Source organism: Rana temporaria, chromosome 3 (assembly GCF_905171775.1).
Source record: "Rana temporaria chromosome 3, aRanTem1.1, whole genome shotgun sequence".
Taxonomy (NCBI): Eukaryota; Metazoa; Chordata; class Amphibia; order Anura; family Ranidae; genus Rana; species Rana temporaria.
In genome coordinates, this window is record NC_053491.1 from 429,082,635 (window position 1) to 429,104,487 (window position 21,853).

Below are 21,853 nucleotides of genomic sequence, written 5' to 3' on the forward strand. Positions count from 1 at the left end.
AAGTGTAAAAGGTAGTCTTATATGCCAGCAAATACAGTACTCAGTAATCTTGGTAACTTCTAGGACTGGGGACATTTCTTGCAGGTTTTTTTCTTTTTAGTCCAGCAGTATTTTAGCTCCTTGATGGCAGTAAATGTATAGAAAATTATTACCTGATGTTCTTTCCAGTTGGGACTTGGAGAAGCAGTATTTCAAATCTCTGTATGCATCATGACCCCGAATATGTAGACCTGTGAAAAGAAAGGAAAAGGGGTTTTACTTTTCCTGTGTACTTTATGGTGCTGGTGCTAGTTAAATTTAAGGGTAGATCAGAGTGTAGTTAAACTCTGATCCAGATTGTTAAGTGCAAAACAGGGTCTCTGTCTCATCTTGGCTGTGCTGCGGGCTTGTTCTGTTGTACTGGGGTGTTCTTTCAGGCCCGGTGCTGCAGATGGCAGCAGTGGAGTCAAGGTTTGGGTGCTCTTTCCCAGCAGCCAATCAGGAGGGTTTGTCCTTGCTGGGGAGGGGTATTTATGAGGCAGACACCATTGGTTCTGGGTCTTCTTCGTCCAGTGTGGCACCCACCTTCAGGGTGACCACATTACGGCGCCCTGGCGATATGGCCTACCTGGCCAGGGGGCGTGTATGCCACGCGGTGTTCCTTGTTCCGGGACCATGCTGGCCCGGTGCATCTGAACAGCGACGGGGACCCAGTGAGTGACTGGGTTCCCACTTCTGAAGATCCCAAGCTGTACTGCTGTTCGGTGGGGAGTCGATCTGAGGAGCGCCAATCTAGAGGCTGGCGGTCCAAAGGAGCCTGGACAAACCACCAGGGATCGGGGTGGCCACACACTGAGGGATTGATCACCTGTCAGTTGGCAACTGGGCGACAAGTTGGAGATCCAGGCGTAACTTATCCAAGGAGGGATATCTCCAAGAATTTAATCCAGAGAGGGCCTGTGGCAGAGGTGTCTTTCTGAAGGCTCACCAAGCAGGGTCTGTGGCAGAGACTTTATCCTACAATTGTCCGAGTGATACTCCGGCTGCCAGGTCAGTGAGAGACCCTGTCCGGGTACACTAAACCCATTCCGGCGGGAGTGGCGCAGAGAAGTGTTACGCTTGGGAGCAGGACTGTTTCCTATTATAATGCCTGAATCTGCTATTCTCCTTTCCTTACCACAAGTTTACCGTTTTTTTACCCAGCTGGGTAATAAAAAGCACAGCAAAGAGCACCTGTCGTGGACATTCCTTTACTTCTGCCAAATGCAATACGCATCATTCACCCCTAGGAATTCGGAGGAGCCATGAGGTAATGTGCCGCCCAAAAATCCAGCAGCTCCTCTGGGGGTAGTGCTACACTTACTATCCAAGCAAATGCCTATATTAACCAATAGTATCAAGCTCCAGATTGACATTATGAAGGTTTTTTCCCCTATTCTGTTTGTGAAGGGAGTCACTTTGGGCGGGGGGTTGGTGGAACCAAGAATTCATTGGAGAGATTGGGAAACCCTTGCTTCAGCTCCCCATGCACCTCCTATGCCTAAGTTACCCTGTGTCTATTAGGGGCACAGGGTGACCAAGAAAAATAATGGACATTAAGAATGTGGCTTGGATTACTTCAAATGAAACCGTAATATTTAGCCACAATATCTCCCAGGAAATATACAAAGACTATCCTGGTTTGTTTCTAAACTATACATGTTAATTGAAAGAGCAGGTCGCCATGGCCTCTGGAGCCAAACAGTCTGCTACTGGGGACACCTGCTATTGTTTGAAGGCTTGCAGTGTTTAGGTTTATGATAATTTGTATTGTCTGCAGTTGGCTTGAAGTCGGCAAGGCTGGTCTGCAATGCGACATCTGAGGTTGATGGGATTAGCCATAGGTCAGCCCTACCTCATTAGCTAAATCATTGTGTAATGTTTTGGGTAAATATTTGGGTTATTGTGGATGTGGGGGACCGACATACTTTTCAAGTGTATAAAAAGGCTGTATACTTGTCCAATAAATCATTCTATGTTGCTGCAAGCTAGTGTTGTAGGTTTAGCTGCAATATCGTATATTCAGACTGGAGGAAGCTGTGTACCGACGGAAGCACTCAAGCGAAATGCGACTGGGTTCCGTGACAATGTTTATTTTAGGTTTTGAATAAAGTATTGTAAGATTTAAAGCTGAACGATTGTTGAATCAGCTCTCGGGTGCCGGCGCCTTAATCTTCGCTAAGGGACACTGGCAGTGAAGCCTTGCGGCTTCACAGCTGGGTTCCTACTGCACATGCGTGAATCACGCTGAGCTTTGTGAGGGCTGGTTGCGGGGGAAGGAGGAAGGGGCCATACTTCCGGTTCATTAGCCGTGGGAAACTGAGCTGGAAGTGGGCTCCCCCCAAAAGGTATAAAAATGTGGCAGTGGAGGGGGGAGGCGGCAGGCAAGCGGCACTTCTCCTTTTGGGTGGAGCTCTGCTTTATTACAATAGATTGGATGTTAGGGCCATTTAAAAAAACTCTCTGATAATGATAATAGAGGCCACTTTGCCCCCTGTTTGCTCATGACTACCTAACATGTTCCAATTATTTGCTGCTGGGTTGTGAAAATGAAATAAGATTGGCTGCTATGAGCAACAAGAACACCTTCTTTCATCCATGACAAACACCTATGTTGCATGGATTTAAAAAGGAAAAAAAAAAAAGCCTGGGGAGGAAAGAATCTTTTACCTATAATAACCAGTCAAAATGTGCAGTGTAAAAAGGACAGTAGAAATAAGGTTATTATGGGAGCAAGCACCACTTTGCAGGTTCTATACATCAGTCTTGTGGTGTCTGGGCTACACAAAGCAGGAAATGGGCTGGGAGAGAAAACGTCTATTTTCAGCTCCTCTGCACAGATCTGGAAACCATTACACACACACACACCACCCTTATGTATCATGTTCCAGCTGGAATATTCTTTAAGAGTAAGTTGCTGACGCACTGGCTCTCTGCTCGCCGGAATGACATAATATTACTACAGATGTAATATTCTGGACACGGGCCGGCTCTATAACAATGCTGCCTCCACGCTTTCAGAATGCCAAGGACAACACCTCTACTTTCATTTCTAGTTTTAGAATATAAAAAAAAAAAAAAAAAAATTATGCACCTGGCTACTTTCATGGCAGGTGCTGCTGTAAATTTAGAGGGGGTCAGAGAGTTGGTTGCCTCCGATAATATTTATTTGGCTAAATTTAGGGCCTCCGCTCCAGCTCTGGCTGTACTGTGTGCCCATAGTTGTCTGGGGAACCTTGCACCCCCAGACAACAGGTGGCAGCAGTGAGGTCAGGGTCGTGTGGATGCTTCTCCTCGACAGCCAAATCAGGAGGGTTGGTCGCCTTCACTGTGCATGCTGGGGAGGGGTATTTAGGTGGCAGACGCCATTGTTTTGGGGTCGTCGTCGTCCTTGCCGTCACCCGCCTGGGCAGTCGTCCCACCACCCCCGTGTGTCCGGCCCTCGTGGCCGGGGAGTGTGTTAAGAGCGTTCCTGGCTCCGGGACCACGTTGGTCCGAAGCAACCAATTTACCTTGCATGCCGGTGGGTAGACTGGGTCTGCAAGTTACAAGTGGTCCTGTGCTGTCCGTCCTGAGGGAGGAAGCCGATCGATTAAGAACCTGTCTGGGGGAATACCGAGCACAAGGCTGGTATCTCAGGAGAGGCCTGTTGCTTCATCGAAGGACACATCGTTTCTAAGAGGCTGAATGATGGTCCCCTATCAGGCCCGAAATCACTAAAACCGTTTGAAGGAGATCCGGGTGCTAAATCCAGTTTGAGAAGGATTTTGGACCAAGATCGTCTCCAACCTTTGGGAAAGTCTGTGGCAGGGACTTTTGCTAAAGCTCCGAGTGACACCCTGGCTGCTGGGCTGGTGAGAGGCCTATCCAGGTGCACTGTACCCACTCTGGCTAGAGTGGCGATGGAAGCAGGACTGTTTCCAGAAACCAGTTATACCTGAATCCGCCATCTTCCATTTCTCCTATCCCTTCACCTATTACTATTTTTACCATTTTAGCCCGTTGGGTAATAAAGCACAAAAAAGACATCGACAGTGTGGACATTAACTTTATTACAGCTCTCATCCAGTACCCTAGACAGCAGACAATTAGAGGCAACATGCCGCCCAAATCAAACCAGCAGCTCCTTCGGGGGTAGTGCTACATATACATACTAATATATATATTTTATACTAAAACTAGAAATTAAAGTAGAGGTATTGTCCTTGGCAATCTGAAAGCGAGGTGGCATCAGTGTTCGAGCCGGCCCGTGTCCAGAATAGAACATCTGTAGTAGTATGTCAATTTACACAGGGCATTATGTATTGTACAGTCACATGTGTGCTTGGCCTCAAAGAGTTTACAATCTAAAGCCTCTATAAACATACAAACTGGGAACAATTTAGACAGAAGCAAATGAATAAACCTACCAGCAGGTCTACTACACAGGCCAGGGGTGGCAAGATGTTCAGAAGCCAGTACTGCTGCCTCCCAAACGTTTTTTTTTTATATAATCTGAATTTTAAAATTGTAAACTTTACACGGCTGGATCACACCACAACTCAACGGGCAAGTTTGACAGGCAGCAACACCTGTCAAACTTTGCACCCAGAGTTAAACATGCCACAGCAATTGTACAGCCCTATCTGGTTGTATTTTAACAGTTGGGGGGGGGGGGACAGTAAAACCACAGCTCAGCTGCCTGTTTTTACCACTCTGCCGCTGTCCATCTGAAATAGCCCTAAAGCTAGGTTCACACTAATGAGATTCCTCTGTGGCAGTGTGGGCACAGAAGCCCATTCATTTGAATAGACTGCCGTTATCTGTGGGAGAAAAAAAGAAGATCCAACCCTTTTCTAAGGCCACAGCCACATGGAAACACACTGCGTTTTCCTATACATGGGGGTAGCCATTAGGAATTACCCCTGTGCGTCTGCCAAACAGCAGCTTTTTTCCCTGTGTGCGCGGGAACATACGCGATTTACACGCCTTCCTGCAGCCGCAATAGGGAAAACCTGGGTTAACAGCCAACAAGGCAGTACAAGGGGGAAAAAAAATTGTCAAAATTGGAGTAACTATACATGGCAACCAATCAGCCTCATCATCTTCGGCTCGTTCAGTTAAGCCTTGAAATGAAAGATCGAAGCCGATTGGTTGTCACGCACAACAGCTCCAGATTCGGTTTGCTCCAGAATTAATAAATTCCCTCCAACATTTATAGGCAAAATGCAGAAACTCAGCAATCAGATTTCAGCTTACTGCAGTAACAGATGATCTCCGATTAGATATTAAAATAGATCTAAAGCCAAAACTTTTCCCCAAATTTTGGATAGGAGAAATGGAAGGTTAACTTTTTTTTCACATTTTTCTTATTACTTTCTGTCCAGTAGACAGAACAGGAAGTGGCAGGACATATTTCCAATGGAAAGGCCTTGGGCATATTGGAGCAACGTCGGATAGGATAAAAATGAGGGGCAATTACATGGTTTTCAGTTGCCACCAGAACAGGATTAGAGGGCAAATCGAGGGGACCATACACTTAGGTGCACAATGTTGGCCATAGATTGTAAACCTACATTTCAGCACCCAGGAGCCCGAGGTGTTGCATACAGCCACCTATACAAGCAAGTTCTGTGGATCTTGGACGCAAAATGCTGGCACCATTCACAACCTATGTCCCAATATTGTGCATCAAAGTGCATGGACCCAAAGACAGATTTACACTATTCCTCTTCTGGTGACAACTCAAAATGTTGGATTCACCCCTTACGGTTATCTCAGCGGACGTTGCCAATCAGGACAATTAGAGAGCAAATCTCGCAAATGAGGACACAGGTCACAATAAAGCCCAACAGCGGTTCTAACCTCTCTGCTCTAGCTAAATCTAAAAAAAAAAAAAAAAAGTTTTGCCTTTAGTTACACTTTAAATATTACCGAGCTCTGCCACACAGCTTACTAAGTAACCCTGAATATCCAATCTCAATAAAAAGATTAACATTCTTTATATGGGATTGATTCTAATTCCTGGAATGGCAGAAGGACCGAGACAAGCATATTTAAAGCGTACATGTCTGTTATAGGTTATGCGTAGCTTTGGCCCAGGTTATTTAAATTTATGGGCTCTTTAGGCCAACCACATGACTCATATTTTGGAAAATTCCTGTGGAATTGGCTAAAATTTGTTCCGTGGGAGGTGCGGTTGGCTTGACAAATGTGGATTTTTAAATTTGGCCAGCAAAGAATCTTTGCTGAAGAGTGATCATATCCAAATCTGATGCAGGGACTGTTTGGGTATTCTGACAACCACAGGGGCAGGCTGTCGTAATACAATAGATGACGCTGCAGATTATTCCATCCACGTTTATAGTAGATGGATGAATCAAGTGATTTCTCGCATTCAGCTTACAGGGCTGAAAAAGGGGGGGAAAAAACTTGAATGTTGTAAACCCTCACATAAACCAAGTGAAATGACTGGCCTTAGGTAATACACAGAGATTAAACAAATGCTCCTACATAACTTGTACCGTTTATCTACAGCCATCTTTCCCCTACAGCCATTGAAAGTGCAGAATTTACACAGGATCTCTTAGCTCTGAGAAGCAGGGGGCGGAGAGCTGAAGTTAAATCAGTGAGAGCTCAGAGCCGATTGGAGCAAAGGGACACACTAGAGCTGCACGATTCTGGCCAAAATGAGAATCACGATTTTTTTGCTTAGAATGAAGATCACGATTCTCTCACGGCGTAAAACAGGGATATGCAATTAGCGGACCTCCAGCTGTTGCAGAACTACAAGTCCCATGAGGCCTAGCAAGACTCTAACAGCCACAAGCATGACACCCAAAGGCAGAGGCATGATGGGATTTGTAGTTTTGCAACAGCTGGAGGTCCGCTAATTGCATATCCCTGGCGTAAAATCTTTTACATTTATACAAAAAAAAAAAAATATGGGCTAACTTTACTGGCTAGTTTTTTTTTTAATTCATTAAAGTAATTTTTTCCCAAAAAATTGCATTTAAAAAAAAAAAAAAAAAAAAAACTACTGCGCAAATACAGTGCAACATAAAATATTGCAACAACCGCCATTTTATTCTCTAGGGTCTCTACTAAAAAAAAATATAATGTTTGGGGGTTCCAAGTAATTTTCTAGCAATTTAACTTGAAAAGAGCTGTCAGAAAAAGGTTTGGTGTTTAAGTGGTTAAACGTTCCCTAATTTACATACAGAAGTTTATTCCTTTGATGTGATACAATGTTTAGACTTAAACTTTCCACTGATAAAGAATGTTTTCAAAACTTGGCAGGCTGCCCAGACTGACTTTTGGCTGAGAGTAGAGAGGAAATTCTTTGCATACCAAAGTGCAGAGAGAAAATTATTTTCATGTCAAAGATCGTGAAACCCTGTGTCAAGAATTGCAGTGGGAAAAAGATCGCGATTACGATTGTTGACGATTAGGACACACCCCCTTCACACAGCGCACAGGAACAGAGCACACACAATTAAAGGGCAATCCCCCCCCTTTTTTTTGGACAAGCATCTTTGGGGGGGGGGGGGCTTCACCATGGTGCTTCTGATGAGATCCCGAGTATGATGCACATTCCAAAACCTACGAGCATCTTCTTGCAAGATCTGGGATCCTCATAATTTCCAGGATCTTGTGGAAAGGATCTTAACATCCCTCTCACCTAGGTGTTCGCAAGGGTAAAGAAGGGAACCATTTTGAATGTTCAATTATCTATCCACGTAAACTACTGGATTTTATTGTACTTATATAACTACTTCTATAAGTGAAGAATAAATGGGTTCTCTAAAAACTTCCACTGCTCCAGGAGGTTAACAAAAAAAAAAATAATTCAAATGGTCAGGTGGTCAAATGTGAGTGTACTAAAAAAGGGACCTGATCAAATAGTGACAGCCTTATTCTGGCTAGGAACATTGTAAACATTTAGACGGATGAACACTTCTAGTAACCCTTCAGAATTCTTTTGTCATTCTGAAATTTGCATATTGGATTGGTTACTGCGGGTGAAAAGAAAGATTCTTTGTTAGAAGCCACTTAGTGCCATCTTTCTTACCAGCACTTGAGCCCATCACAGCTCCTTGGCCTCCTCTTCATCAGTGCAGGCACCAGCACATAACCCTCCAGTGCTAGGAAGCCTGAATTCCTGACCATTGACTGATTCTCTAATAAGGATGGGGGGGGGGGGGGCGGATTAGGATCATACAGCAGACTTCCTAAAAGTGAATGCAAGTGTTCTGGTTTCTCTCGAGCTACACACTATGGAAGGATGTGTCTACAGCTGGGGCCTGTGACCATGTTCTTTAGCTGACAACCTAGAAGAGACGCTTTTAGCGCGATAAGGAAATTATGTGCAAAATGCCCATTGTGGATAGGACGTAAAATGGTTCTGGTTTAAAATCAGAATGTGAAAAGGTCTGTTTAAATGCCAACATGCCCGTATCTGCAACTGTAACATGCATGTTTTAAATTATTTCTCTCAAAAGCACATATTACAAGGAAAGAATGGACAGTCACAATCAAGGTATAAACCATCTCTTAGAACGGCAATAAGTCTGGTCAACATTAACCACGTTCAAGGAGGTGCAATTCCAGAGGACACCATCCTCTAATAGCTAGATTTAAACCTCTCAACCATTAATTAAAATTAATTAGGTCATATCAGGTAGAATTCTATAAAATGCTCTGGGAACTCACAGCCTCTCCCTCTTCCGTTTCAGAAAAGCTGCCTGGCCTCCCAAGAAGCCCAATTTATAGTGAGTGACATAGTAGCACTCAGTGTTAAACATGTCTTACCCTGTTGCAGGGTGAAGCATGTCTTGCATGGTCGGTGGTTGATCCAAGATCCCCCTAGAGGATCTCGGCACCGTTCTCCGATTTCTGTTACTATCCAGCTCTCCCAAGTGGTGGGCGTTCGGCTGTGGAGGCTGTCCAGGTACTGGATCATGGCCCCGAGATACAAGCAGAGATGCCGGAGGCCCTTTGTACCTTTTGGATGCAGAACGAACACACTACTTCCCGCCTGACTGGGTGGGATGCTTTTAAAGCGTGACTCAGGGGAGAATATATGGCTCGAATTGCGGTGCGGTCCATGCAGTTTCAGAGATCTTGAGGAACGGGCGAGATTGCATGAGGCGGCATGTGTGCGGTGTCCTGATTCGGATCATTATGTGCCCTGGCAGGATACCCTGAGGGACTTGTCCCTGATTAGGGGAGACACCCAACTAAGAAATCTATGCTGGAGAGTGCTCAGAGGGTTTTTGAATATGGCGACAAGAATGGTAGGCTGCTGGCTTGGCTTGCTAGGGGGCAGCTTCCCATGACACATGTTGGTAGACTACGGGATCAAGATGGTGAGCTTTCGACGTCAACCACGGCCATTGGTGCCAGATTCCTAGACTATTATCAGGCTCTTTACTCTTCTAGGGCGCGCTATGATAGTACTGAACTGTTTGAGCCAACATTCCGTCAGAAAAAAAAAATCCATGGTTTTCTTGTCAGAATTTCTGATCGTGTGTATGCAGCATTAGAGAACTTCCCAAAACATGGCCTACTTGAGGACCGAGGCTGGGAACCACTGCTTTAGTAAAATAAGTCAATTAAAAAATGTGATCAAGTGGAAATATCAACTCGAATCAAGCATGTACTCCAAGGTTGGAACTCCTGAGCTGAATATTTGTTTCAGACCAGTTACTGTATTTATTAAGTACAAACCACTATAAGAACAAGATTGATAGACCCCATTCTTTCATAACAGGTCATGTTGAGAAATTGGCATAGAAATTCAACAGTGGTTGGAAGTTCTTTTTTTTTTTTTTTTTTTTTACACAACAGGGTTGGTCTTTTTGGAAAAACAAAAGCATAGTACCTGACAAATCACTCTGGGTGAGAGCAGAACAATGCATACCATACAAATAAAAGGAAAAAAGTGACAGAAGCAAGGTCGAGAGGACAAAAAAACAACTGCGTACAAAATTTACAAGGTACATTTCCAGGAAAAGGAGGTTCTACAGATCCAGTACAACACTTTACAATAAGCAGCACGGAGACACGAGGACGGGCGCCTTATAGAGAGAGGGGGGTGGTTGGAAGCTCTTTAGTAAGCCAACCGTCTAGTTTCTTAAAAAGGTCAAGTGTATCCAATAAATTGTAATCTTAAATTATAGGTGAACACTGATGGCTAGCCCCTGACTTAAGCGTGTTGGATATTCCAGCTGTGGAGTCTCGCTGCCGAAATTCTCAACTCTCACCATAGAGTTTTGGGTGTTCCCACCTGTACATGTTCCAACTGTGGTGGAAATTTAAAGATGTATTGTCATAATGGCACCCAGTTTTAGTACTTCCGCAGCCCGCTCTAAATAGAGCTGGCTGGGGCAGTCTGAGGCTGGTTGAATCTCGCCTGGTAGTAGAAAATGTCTTGAGGTCGGAGTGTGATGTTTGCGGCGTGGGCATATGTCCGCCCCCACGAGGGGCCCTCTGTGCATTTAGCACAGACGATCGTTGGGGGGGGGGGGGGGGGCTCTCGCTCCGCAAGCACACGGATGGTTATGGACAGATGTGCGTTCTTATCTGGGTCTTGTCTGATCAGCAGGGCTTCGTAGCGTACGCCTGTAGATAGCCTCCATTCCACCTTAATAAGGGTATAATCTGGATATGCATTATTCTATGGAATGGCGCAGTTTCAGAATTCTATCAGCGTTTAATATGAGAGCTTATGGACGTTTCTGGAGGCGGGGGGGGGCACATGCACTCCCCGCCCGGACACGCCCATAAGACTTTAGCAGCATTGTATGTATTTGTATTCATTGTATGTATTTCTATTCATTGTATTGTATTGTGGTGTTGTTGTATTATTTTGTTATTGTTATATTACTGTATTGAATCCCTGTTGGAAGGGCTTCCGTATATGGGCATCTGCTGGGTGGAGCTGACTCCCTGTGAGCTCACTTCCTATGGAGGCGGTCACATGTTGTGACCTCACTTCCTACCGAGTCTTTAATAAAACTGCCTGTGAGGGCGTCGGAAAACCAGTGATGACTGGGACGGTGACTTGAGAACAAGCTGAAGGGTGATGGTGTCTTTTTGTATGTATGGTGAGTGAATCTATTTAGTTTAAATATGGATTATTTCATTAAGATGGATTCTGTGCTTAATAGCACAGGGCAAAATGGCGGTATGCTCTGCGTACCGCCGATTTTGCTACAACACAACTCTGCCTGTTGAATAACTCTACAATATAAACAATCCAACAGGGAGACCTTTGGCCCCTTAAATAGCCACAGCAGATGGATAGACCCAAAAACTGACCATAAAGCTCACCAGAGGCCTTGAGAGAAGAATCAGATGGCTCATCTCTCCAGCATCTACCAAACACTGAAATATTGTTTTTTTTTGTTGGATTGCATAGGCAAAGATGTGAAATATAGAACATAAATTCTGTGCTGATCACACATATGTGGAAGTAAAATATGCTTCTCCGTGGTCGGTATCATTCCAACTTTTTGCCTACTAGGGTGGCATGTAAATAAAGTCAGACTTGGGCACCCATGACCTCTCATGCAACAGTAATGCTACATGTGTTTGTATTCATAGCATTTCAAAAGCTAGAGAACATCCTGGATTTTTATTCTCTTGCAAGAACAGGGATTAGGGTCATTAAACCATCAAAATTAGTCTTTACTACCATCACTATGGATATTTTAATTGATTTAATGAATTGGAAAGTTAATTCACCTCTGTCTGCCAAGCAGCAGTAGTAGGAAGTATCAGCCATGAGACTCTGATCCCCTGGAAAAAACAAATCACCCTGTTAACGTTCACTAATTAAGGCTTTATTCCTGTTCCCCCAGAGAAGCTTATGTTCTCTTTTTATGTTGCAATCTTCTTTGGTTCTCTGCCTGGTTCTCCTCCGAAGCAGCGGTCTTATTTTTATATACCGTACTGTGAGCTTTTGGTCATCTAGGGCAGTGGTCATCAACCCTGTCCTGCAGGGCCCTCTAACAGGCCAGGTTTTATGTATTACCTTGGGGAGATGCAGTCTAGAATACTGCAATCACTGAGGAGCAAATGATATCACCTGTGATGTATTTCATTTATCTTGCAAACCTGGCCTGTTAGTGGGCCCTGAGGACAAGGTTGATGACCACTGATCTAGGGCAGCGAACAAACCTAGGTGTCCACCTAGTCCTCCAAGTTGACAAAACGGGATTTAGAAACCAATCCAAGGATACAACTGTAGCCATAGTAGGCCAGGCAACTGCTGGGCCCACCATTGCCTGTAGAATGAACTCTACAGACAGCAGAGGCAATATAAAAAGAGATGTATGGTTCAGAACTTCTACTGGGAAAAAAAAAGGAGGCTGAACAACTGGGGGTCCAACCACCAGATTGAGGACATCGGATACTGTGGGGGAAATTTCTAGGATTGAAAGTGAATATTGCAGCAAAATATGGTTTAATTTTAACTTTTAAATGTGCCATTCATATTTATATTCTTGTTTTTAAATGCAGTTCTGAACGTGCAGTGCAGAACTTGATGCGGTAAGCCCGTCTTGATGTGGGAAACCCATGTTCCATGCTCGTTTCCCACACAACATCCAAAATGCGCTGCACTTGTGATCTGCAGCAGGGGTGAGTGCTGCTGACGACACCCCAAACACAGGGTGCAAATAATGCGTTTGCCTGCACCAGATTGAATGGCACAGATGATCCAGTTTCTCTGTGTTTTGTATAGCAACGCTATTCTTCCCCGCCAACAAGGGGGGCAACGCTATTCTTCCCCGCCAACAAGGGGGGCAATGCTATTCTTCCCCACCAACAAGGGGGGCAACGCTATTCTTCCCCACCAACAAGGGGGGCAACGCTATTCTTCCCCACCAACAAGGGGGGCAACGCTATTCTTCCCCACCAACAAGGGGGGCAACGCTATTCTTCCCCACCAACAAGGGGGGCAACGCTATTCTTCCCCACCAACAAGGGGGGCAACGCTATTCTTCCCCACCAACAAGGGGGGGCAACGCTATTCTTCCCCGCCAACAAGGGGGGCAACGCTATTCTTCCCCGCCAACAAGGGGGGGCAACGCTATTCTTCCCCGCCAACAAGGGGGGGCAACGCTATTCTTCCCCGCCAACAATGGGGGGCAACGCTATTCTTCCCCGCCAACAAGGGGGGGCAACGCTATTCTTCCGCAAAAAGTTCCGGAAAAGTTTGACAAACTCCTTCTTCCCTTCCCAAAATATAGAAGTTTTATCTGAAGTCAGGCTTTAAAATCAAAGCTCTGCCCTATCCAGTCCATTTAAAAAAATTTACATACTCTCACTACATCTTCATTGCAGGTTAGAGGGAGAACTTCTGATGCAATGCTTCGGTTTATTTATCCCTTTGCCAATTCTATTTTGCAGAAAAATTGCATGCCGTATGCAGAGATTAACCTATTTTGCATTCATTTGGAAATCAAAGTCCCAGAAGAGTGGAGAGGGACAGATTCCAAAGTTGCATGAGGTCCAGGGTAAAGTTTCTATAGTCAGTGATGATTTGGGGGAGCATTCGTATATGCATTTTAACTTTAAAAGCACTACAAATCATCAGCACAGTATACAATGAGCTGGACTGTACAAAGTCCAGATCTGGTGACCTCCTACCACTGGTGACCTCCAGACGACGGAGCTCCGTAAGAGTTGATCAAATAATTTCATTGGGTCATGTGTAAAAATGCTAGAATTCCATAGCAACCAGACTGCTGCCACCTTTTTCTAGCATTGGTTAGAAACAAAAGGAACCCAAGCTTGCAAGGACAACAAAGCCACTTATCTTCTGCACACTTTTAAACATACAAAACCATAGATTAGAATAAAAGGCATAAAAGGAATAAAAGGCATAAAGGGAAATAAAGGCTGGAGAACATTTTGTAAATAAGTCCAGAGTTCAGGCCAAAGCCTTTAAAGAACGAACCCTTTTCAGTGACGGTCGCAAAACTTGTAGGACATGGAGCTCCTGGTGCTCGGCTACTTTTAACATCTTTATAAAAAGTTATCTCCACTGGCAACCTGTTCCGAAAGAAATACGGCCACAGCAGTGCTAGTTACCTGGCTGTTAGACATGTGCAATTTGTTTTGTTCCGAATTCGGGTTTAACAAAATTTCGATAAATTCGTTCATTTGGAAATATCTGAACGAAAACTAATTTAACAAACTTTTCCGAATATTCGTAAATCTGAAATAACTAATAACTATTACTAGCCATTAAATTATAGGCTCTTACTCCCCTTCCCAGGCTTCTTTTATATCATCCCTCCAGGTGCTCATGGGCCTTGTAGTTGTGACCCTAGGATAGCTGTAGATCGGATCCCCTTCCAAGACTACATCTCTCATGCTGCCCCTGGCTATTTCAGTAGAGTTAGGCAAAACTAGTTGGCACCACCATCTTTTAGACAAAGTTCTACAAAGCAGTAACAATGCCCAGTGTTACATTGGAGAGGTTTTGCAGCTTACCAAGCCACTTCGTCTGTTCTATTGAGGTTGAAGAACATTTCTCCCATCCGGTCCTTGGACAAGAACATCTACCAATCTTTCCACAATGATTGGATTAAGGCGTCTGTGCTACCAGTGTGACTATAAATGCTAGGAGTTTTGTGACACTCATTAGAACTTAAAGTGTGTACACATGGGCCAAATATCAGGAGGAAAAAAAAAAAGCCATTTAGTCGGACGTGCATGCTGGAAAAATCAGCAGCCGACCAACTCCCGATCAGCGCTCTCAGCCAATGGTGGAGAGTGCTGATCGGAGTGTTCTGGTGGGGGGGGGGGGGCGCTCCCAAGTTAGAACACAATAGGTCAGCGGAGATTATACTAACTTTGCATAGTTAGTACAGCGGCTCCAACCGAAGCGGTCAGTTTTTTTCCCCCATTTAACCCGCAGGGTTGAACGGATAAACAACAGTGTGTTACCAGGCTTAAGACGTGGCTTGAGTAAGCCACAAAATGGCTTCATCACTACAGAACAAATCCAGTTGAATGCGACATAGGTATGAGCTGGGTTTAGATCTGAACTCAGTCCAAACCCGTGGGAAGCTGTCGCATGATCACTTCCCCACCCGACCCAATAAGCAGTTGTAATAGGTCAATATGAGAATCCCCACTACTTTATGAGCAGCTGTGGGGTAGGGTTCAGCTCAATGGGCCAGCAACACACTTCTGGGTTCAAAATGAATTTAAGCTCATCCTTGGGTGACCAACCAAGACTAGACATGTGTTTGTAGTGATTTTGCTTCTGACCAGTTGAGCCTGTGATAAAGCACTGTCCAACTGTACCCAATGAAATCTTATGGACATCTTATCACAGGTCCAACTGGTCAGAAACATGACCACAACAAAGGCCTAGATAGCACACTGCTGGTGTGGAGTCGGGTCAACACCCCCACCCCACCCCTCCAAGCAGCAGTAAGATTCTTGCCACTATATATTATCCATTACACACAAATTTTATTTGCAAAATTATACCGAGTCTCGACGATGGGCAGACTATCCTTTATCTTGGTTTGGCAAAATCAACTACATTAAAAAAAAAAAAAGCACACATTTCTACCAAGGATACTTTACTATTTTCGAACTTTACCAATTGCTGATCCAAGGGGTGATCTACAGCGTTGACAATCAGAAGTCATTCGCTTTATTTGGGGTAATAAAAAACCCATAATGAATAAAGTGACAATGTATGTGTCGAAAGAGTAATGGGGCTTGGCCTTCCCAATTTACAGGCCTACCATCAAGCGGCTCAAAAAACTCAACTTTCCTACACAACGGTCAAGGGATCTACACCCCTCTGGGTCTCTGTTGAAACCCTCTCGTGCTACCCTTGCCATTGGTTCTCCAATGTGGCTTTCTAGCCGCACCCCCCCTATTTTGTGTCCTACTCTGTCTCATTTCACTAGCGATTTGAAATGCGGTAAAGCATCGAAAACCCCAGTCATCCCCCACCTACCCCGCTGGCCCCCCTTTTTCTAGAACCCTGAGTTTTCCCCCCGGACTGACTCCTTTGCCATTCCTGGCTTTTTACGATAGGTGACTGCCTCAAATGGGAATCAACCATACTTCCTGCAATATTTTAAGGATACGTTGCACATGCCCTCTAGTGAAACATTTTGGTACAATCTAAAAAAAAAAAACTTAATTTGCTAGAGGGACCCCTTACACATTTTGAACTATCTTGTCAAATGAAAAGCCTGCTATGGGGATGGGTATCTACGGCGTACGCCACTCTTACTGACCTGACTACTAAGACTCAATGGGAACACGACTTGAATACCACTTTTGAATTGACTGACTAACAAGATATTGTCTACGCTTTATCCAAAGTATCAACACAACACTAATCGAATCAAATTATAAAAACACTCCTACGTTGGTATTTGGTCCCAAACCAGAGTTGCGAAAATGCACCCCCATTTGCTTTCGGAATTATGGCCAGATGGGTACAATGTTTGGTGGCAGTGCCCTGTAGTCACCAATAATTAATTTAATATATTCAGTAACAGAGAATAATATCTGTAGATTCCTGCAACCAGCACTTTTTCAAAAGTTTCCTGATGAAACCCCCCCCCCCCCCAAATAAATAAGGATAAAAGACTCATACATATATATTTTTAACATCTAGAATAACTATTGCTAAATATTGGAAGCAGTCGATTATTCCCCTTGAATACGTGAAGAACAAACTTAACTGGATCATAGTTAAATGATGGACTTATCTGTATTCTTCGAAAACTCTACTAAGAAATTTGATGTGACATGGGATCCATGGATACGATACTCATCTGTAAATTAACGAATTTCTGGCTGGCCCTCTTTTCTCTCTCACTCTTTACTTTTCCTTTTTTGATCTATTCTCTTTTGTCTCTATTACCTCAATACAACTTTTGTAGCCTCTTTCTCTGGAACATAATATTATGAGTTTCCAGTTATCGCTAGAATGTTCATTACAAATGTGCTAATCATTTTTTTTTAGAATGAAGTGGATATGGCCCTCAGCATCCATATGGTGGCCGCCTTGAAGATTGATTGCCTTGTATTCGGTCCAATGTTTAATTTGGGTTTGACATGCCTACTGCATATGGATCCCTTGGATGCCAAGAGTTTTAAAGGAAATATGCATTAAGCAAGGTACAGAGATAAACTAGACTGATCCCACTTTTGTTAAACTTTAGGTGCCTACCATGTTTCCCCGAAAGTACACCCTTCCCCAAAAATAAGCCCTACCTGGATTATTGGGGCGGGCTGCAATATAAGCCCTACCACGAAAATAAGACCTAGTAAATCTCCATAAAAAATGTTTTTTTAAATGCTGGCTATTGTCTTCGTTTGCTGCGGTATATTTAAAACAAACATTTGCACCCATCGCTGCCCCGCCGGAGGTCCTCTTCTCTCCTCCTGGCTGATGTCTGCTGTTACTTCCTCTTGTGCGCAAGTCAGTCGGGGATCGCGGCTATTCTCTTCCCTCCCCTCCTCCCTTTCAGATGCCGTCTTCAGCGCACTGAGATCAGCGGCAATCTTGGCTCTTCTTTCTCCTCCTCTCCTCCTACTGACGTCTGCGCCCCCCTCCCTCTTTACTGCACGGAGCGGGCTGACGTCACCAAAGTCAAACTCTTCTCTCTAATCATCACCTCAGATCTCAGTGAAGAATGAAATCTGTTAAACAGGTACCATACTTTTACCGGGACACCAGTATAATACTGCACTGAACCTCATACCGGTACAGTACCAGAAATAATGATCTAAAAAAAACTGACTCCTGACCTGATAAGGGGGGGGGGGGTAAGACAGAGGACACAGAATTTTCAGATTTTAACAGGTTTTTTAGAAAATAGAGAGGGATAAATGACAGATTGCTGTAAATGTGAGATTAGGACCAATGGTTCAAAGGGAAATGGAGATGACTGTACCGGTATTTGAATAAATGTTGTTTAATGTACATACCACAAATAAGCCCTACCCTGAAAATAAGCCCTAGTGTGTTTTTTGTGACTAAAATTAATATAAGACCCGGTCTTATTTTCGGGGAAACGCGGTAGTTGTCACGATGATACTTTACATTGACTTCAGTGGAGTCAAAACTGATTTGTAGCATTAAAAAGTCTAATCTAATAGCATTTTGCTCTGTGCAGGACACCAGGGTAGCCTGCAACCTCTTGGCCTACCAGTCTGAGGAAACCTCTAGACTGGCTGTGAAATGTAAATTCCCTGTAGAATACAGACCTTGCAAGGTAAACTGTCAAGGCACTGCCACCTCATGGAGTATAGGGGAGACCTGGAGATCGCCAATTTCCACAGATCTATAATTACCACCATAAGCTTTGGACATCCCCAAAATACATCCTTCCAAATCTCTCTATCACAGTTCCTCTATAAATCTTTACGACATAGCTGCATGTCTCCAGCACTTCCAGCCAATCAAAAAACACAACACAACATTCTGCATAGAATGGAATACATTCCATAGGAGGGTTTCCTTTGCAGCTCCCTATACAGCTGTCCATCCAACGGATAAGCCTGCCATGAGCAATCTTTGCTACTCCTTACATAGACTATTTCTAGTACAGCTGCTGCAGGCATCATAATTCTTACTATGCCAGAGGAAGCACGCTATATGTTGATAGCTTTGATCACAGTAACACAGTGTAATGCACCAGATGCCTCCAAACTTTTTACAGAAAGGAAAAGTTTACGGTCCTTTAGACTTTAGGGGAGTCGGACTGCGGCCAGTGAGAGTAGAACATATATCAGTGCCGTGTGAGTAAACAATGTCTCAGGCTTAGTGATCAATGGGGTAAAAAAGCGCCCCCTCATTGCGTGTCACTGGGAGGACTCGTTTACCGTCCTTGGGAGGACTCTTTTACCGCCCTTGGGAGCAGTGGGAGGACTAGTTTACCGTCCTTGGAAGCAGTGGGAGGACTAGTTTACCGTCCTTGGAAGCAGTGGGAGGACTAGTTTACCGTCCTTGGAAGCAGTGGGAGGACTAGTTTACCGTCCTTGGAAGCAGTGGGAGGACTAGTTTACCGTCCTTGGAAGCAGTGGGAGGACTAGTTTACCGTCCTTGGAAGCAGTGGGAGGACTAGTTTACCGTCCTTGGAAGCAGTGGGAGGACTAGTTTACCGTCCTTGGAAGCAGTGGGAGGACTAGTTTATCCATTGTTTATATCAGGAAGAGGAAATATTCTCCATTGTAGGAGTTTGTGGAAAGAACAGTGCTCCATTGTTGGTGTCAGTGGAAGAAATAGTTACCGATTGCTGGTATCAGTGGGAGGAATGATGCCTCATCTTTGTTGTCCGTAGGAGAAATACAATTTTTGAAGAATAAAAAGTGCATTTCATCAGGGTTTGACAAATTTGCTTGGAATCTAGGAGCCAGCAAAATAAAAAGTTAGGAGCCAGAAAACGCGCCCGACGAGCTTGCGCGCAGAAGCGGACACATACGTGAGTAGCGCCCGCATATGTAAACGGTATTTAAACCACACATGTTACAGACCTCCTCTGTAACTCAAAACATGCAACCTGTAGATTTTTTTAAACGTCGCCTATGGAGATTTTAAAGGGTAAAAGTTTGTCGGCATTCCACGAGCGGACGCAATTTTGAAGCGTGACATGTTGGGTATCAATTTACTCGGCGTAACATTATCTTTCACAATATTAAAAAAAATTGGGATAACTTTACTGTTGTCTTATTTTTTAATTCAAATGGGAGAAGAAGTGCCCAAGGGCTGGATAAAAGGTAAGCAAAAAGCCTCATCTGATTTTGAGACCACTGCACTACAAAAATCGGATAGAAAAACAGGAATTGTTCCTTCTGCTTGGGGATTGGAGTGTATGGAATTGCCTATGAATGTGAGGACACTAAAACAGAACATGATCATACAGATCTGTACAGACCTAGAACACTATACTCCCATCATGACCCAACCACTGGACATGATCATACCCGAAAAGGCTGTTAGTTGTGTACAGACATAGGGCACAATACTTCCATCATGACCCAACCACTGGACATGATCATACCCGAAAAGGCTGTTAGTTGTGTACAGACATAGGGCACAATACTTCCATCATGACCCAACCACTGGACATGATCATAACAGAAAAGGCTGTTAGTTGTGTACAGACATAGGGCACAATACTTCCATCATGACCCAACCACTGGACATGATCATAACAGAAAAGGCTGTTAGTTGTGTACAGACATAGGGCACAATACTTCCATCATGACCCAACCACTGGACACAATCATAATACTTCCATGGTTTGCTGCATCAGCAAGGTCACTTGCTTCAAGTTGTACCCTTAGGACCACACCATTGCAATGGGTTAGCACAGAATATATGAGTATTGATGCAATGCCATTCATTCTGAGCACACCTGCCATGTACTTTGGGGTGCACTGCAGCATGCACGATTATTTGTCTGTTGGGGTGCATTAGGGCAGCCTATTCAAATGAATAGGCTGCTCTAGCACAATGCACCCTAATGTGCGTTCATTTAACACATCACAGTAGACCAGGCTGGTGTCAGTGGGCCCTAAATTTACAGCGCCTGCTGCTCTGCAGTCTCTGTTCTCATCCCATTACCACTAGCTCAGCCAGTCTAGCACCTGTAACTACCTGCCCTTTATAGCTCTTCTACACTCTGTTGCACGTTGAAATGAATTAATGCCCAAGTGCTTGATGCATGTATTGTAAATGGCCAGAATAAGTTAACGCTAAAGTGCTACACGCGCCCAACGTTAACACACATCAAGGGTTTTTTCTGCCAAAACTCTGCTGCTCCTGGACACTGGCCATGGTTCCTAAAAACTTCTCCCACCAAACACTGCTAAAATCGTATGTGTGCATGGCTATGCACATAGGCTAACATACAGGGGAGTTTAGAGGTATGGGAAAAAATAAATAAATAGAACAAACCACACACGTCGGACGCCCCTAGTAGCAGCTTCAAAAAAAGTCCAGTGTGCCTGAAGCCTTAACCCCAACCAAAGGGCAGCTTGACTTGCAATAGATACTGTAGTAGTTAAAGTTTGGCATCCGGCTTGCGAGTCACGCGGGAGTGGGCGTTCCTAACATGTCTGTGATTGACGTTTTGACCAAAAACGAGCTCCCCCCGTCGCGCAAGCCGCGTCACGGTTGGCGAAAGGAGCCGAACGGCGAGTCGGCGCTATACTGCGCAACGCCGTTCGGCTCCTTTCGCCAACCGTGAGGCGGCTTACGCAACGGGGGGAGCTCGTTTTTGATCAAAACGTCAATCACAGACATGTTAGGAACGCCCACTCCCGCGGGACTCGCAAGCCGGATGCCACGGGTGAATATGCTGTACAAAGGTATGTACAGCATCAAAAAAATAATAATAGCCTTAATCGTATTGTAATGTGGGGGGGCAGTGTAATAAAAAAAAGTAGTTTTTAGGGTGAACCACCCCTTTAAGGACCGCCTCCTGCACATTTATGTTGGCAGAATGGCACGGCTGGGCACATGCACGTACAGGTACGTCCTGTGCTAGTATCCAGTCGCGGGCGCCCGCCCGCGACCCGGTGCGAAGCTCCATGACCACGGGACCCGATCGCCGCTGGAGTCCCACAATCGGTCCCTGGAGCTGAAGAATGTAAACACGGCTTCCCCGTTCTTCACTGTGGCGGCCTCATCGATCGAGTGATCCCTTTTATAGGGGGACACAAACAATGACGTCACACCTACAGCCACACCCCCCTACAGTCGTAAACACACATGAGGTCACACAACCCCATCAGCGCCCCCTGTGGTTAACTCCCAATCTGCAATTGTCATTTTCACAGTAAACAATGCATT

General features: G+C 44.6%; 1 pseudogene; it reads right to left on the reverse strand.

Moving 5' to 3' along the window:
- Positions 1-21,853, reverse strand: part of LOC120933225 — a 64,442-nt pseudogene that overhangs the window by 21,295 nt on the left and 21,294 nt on the right.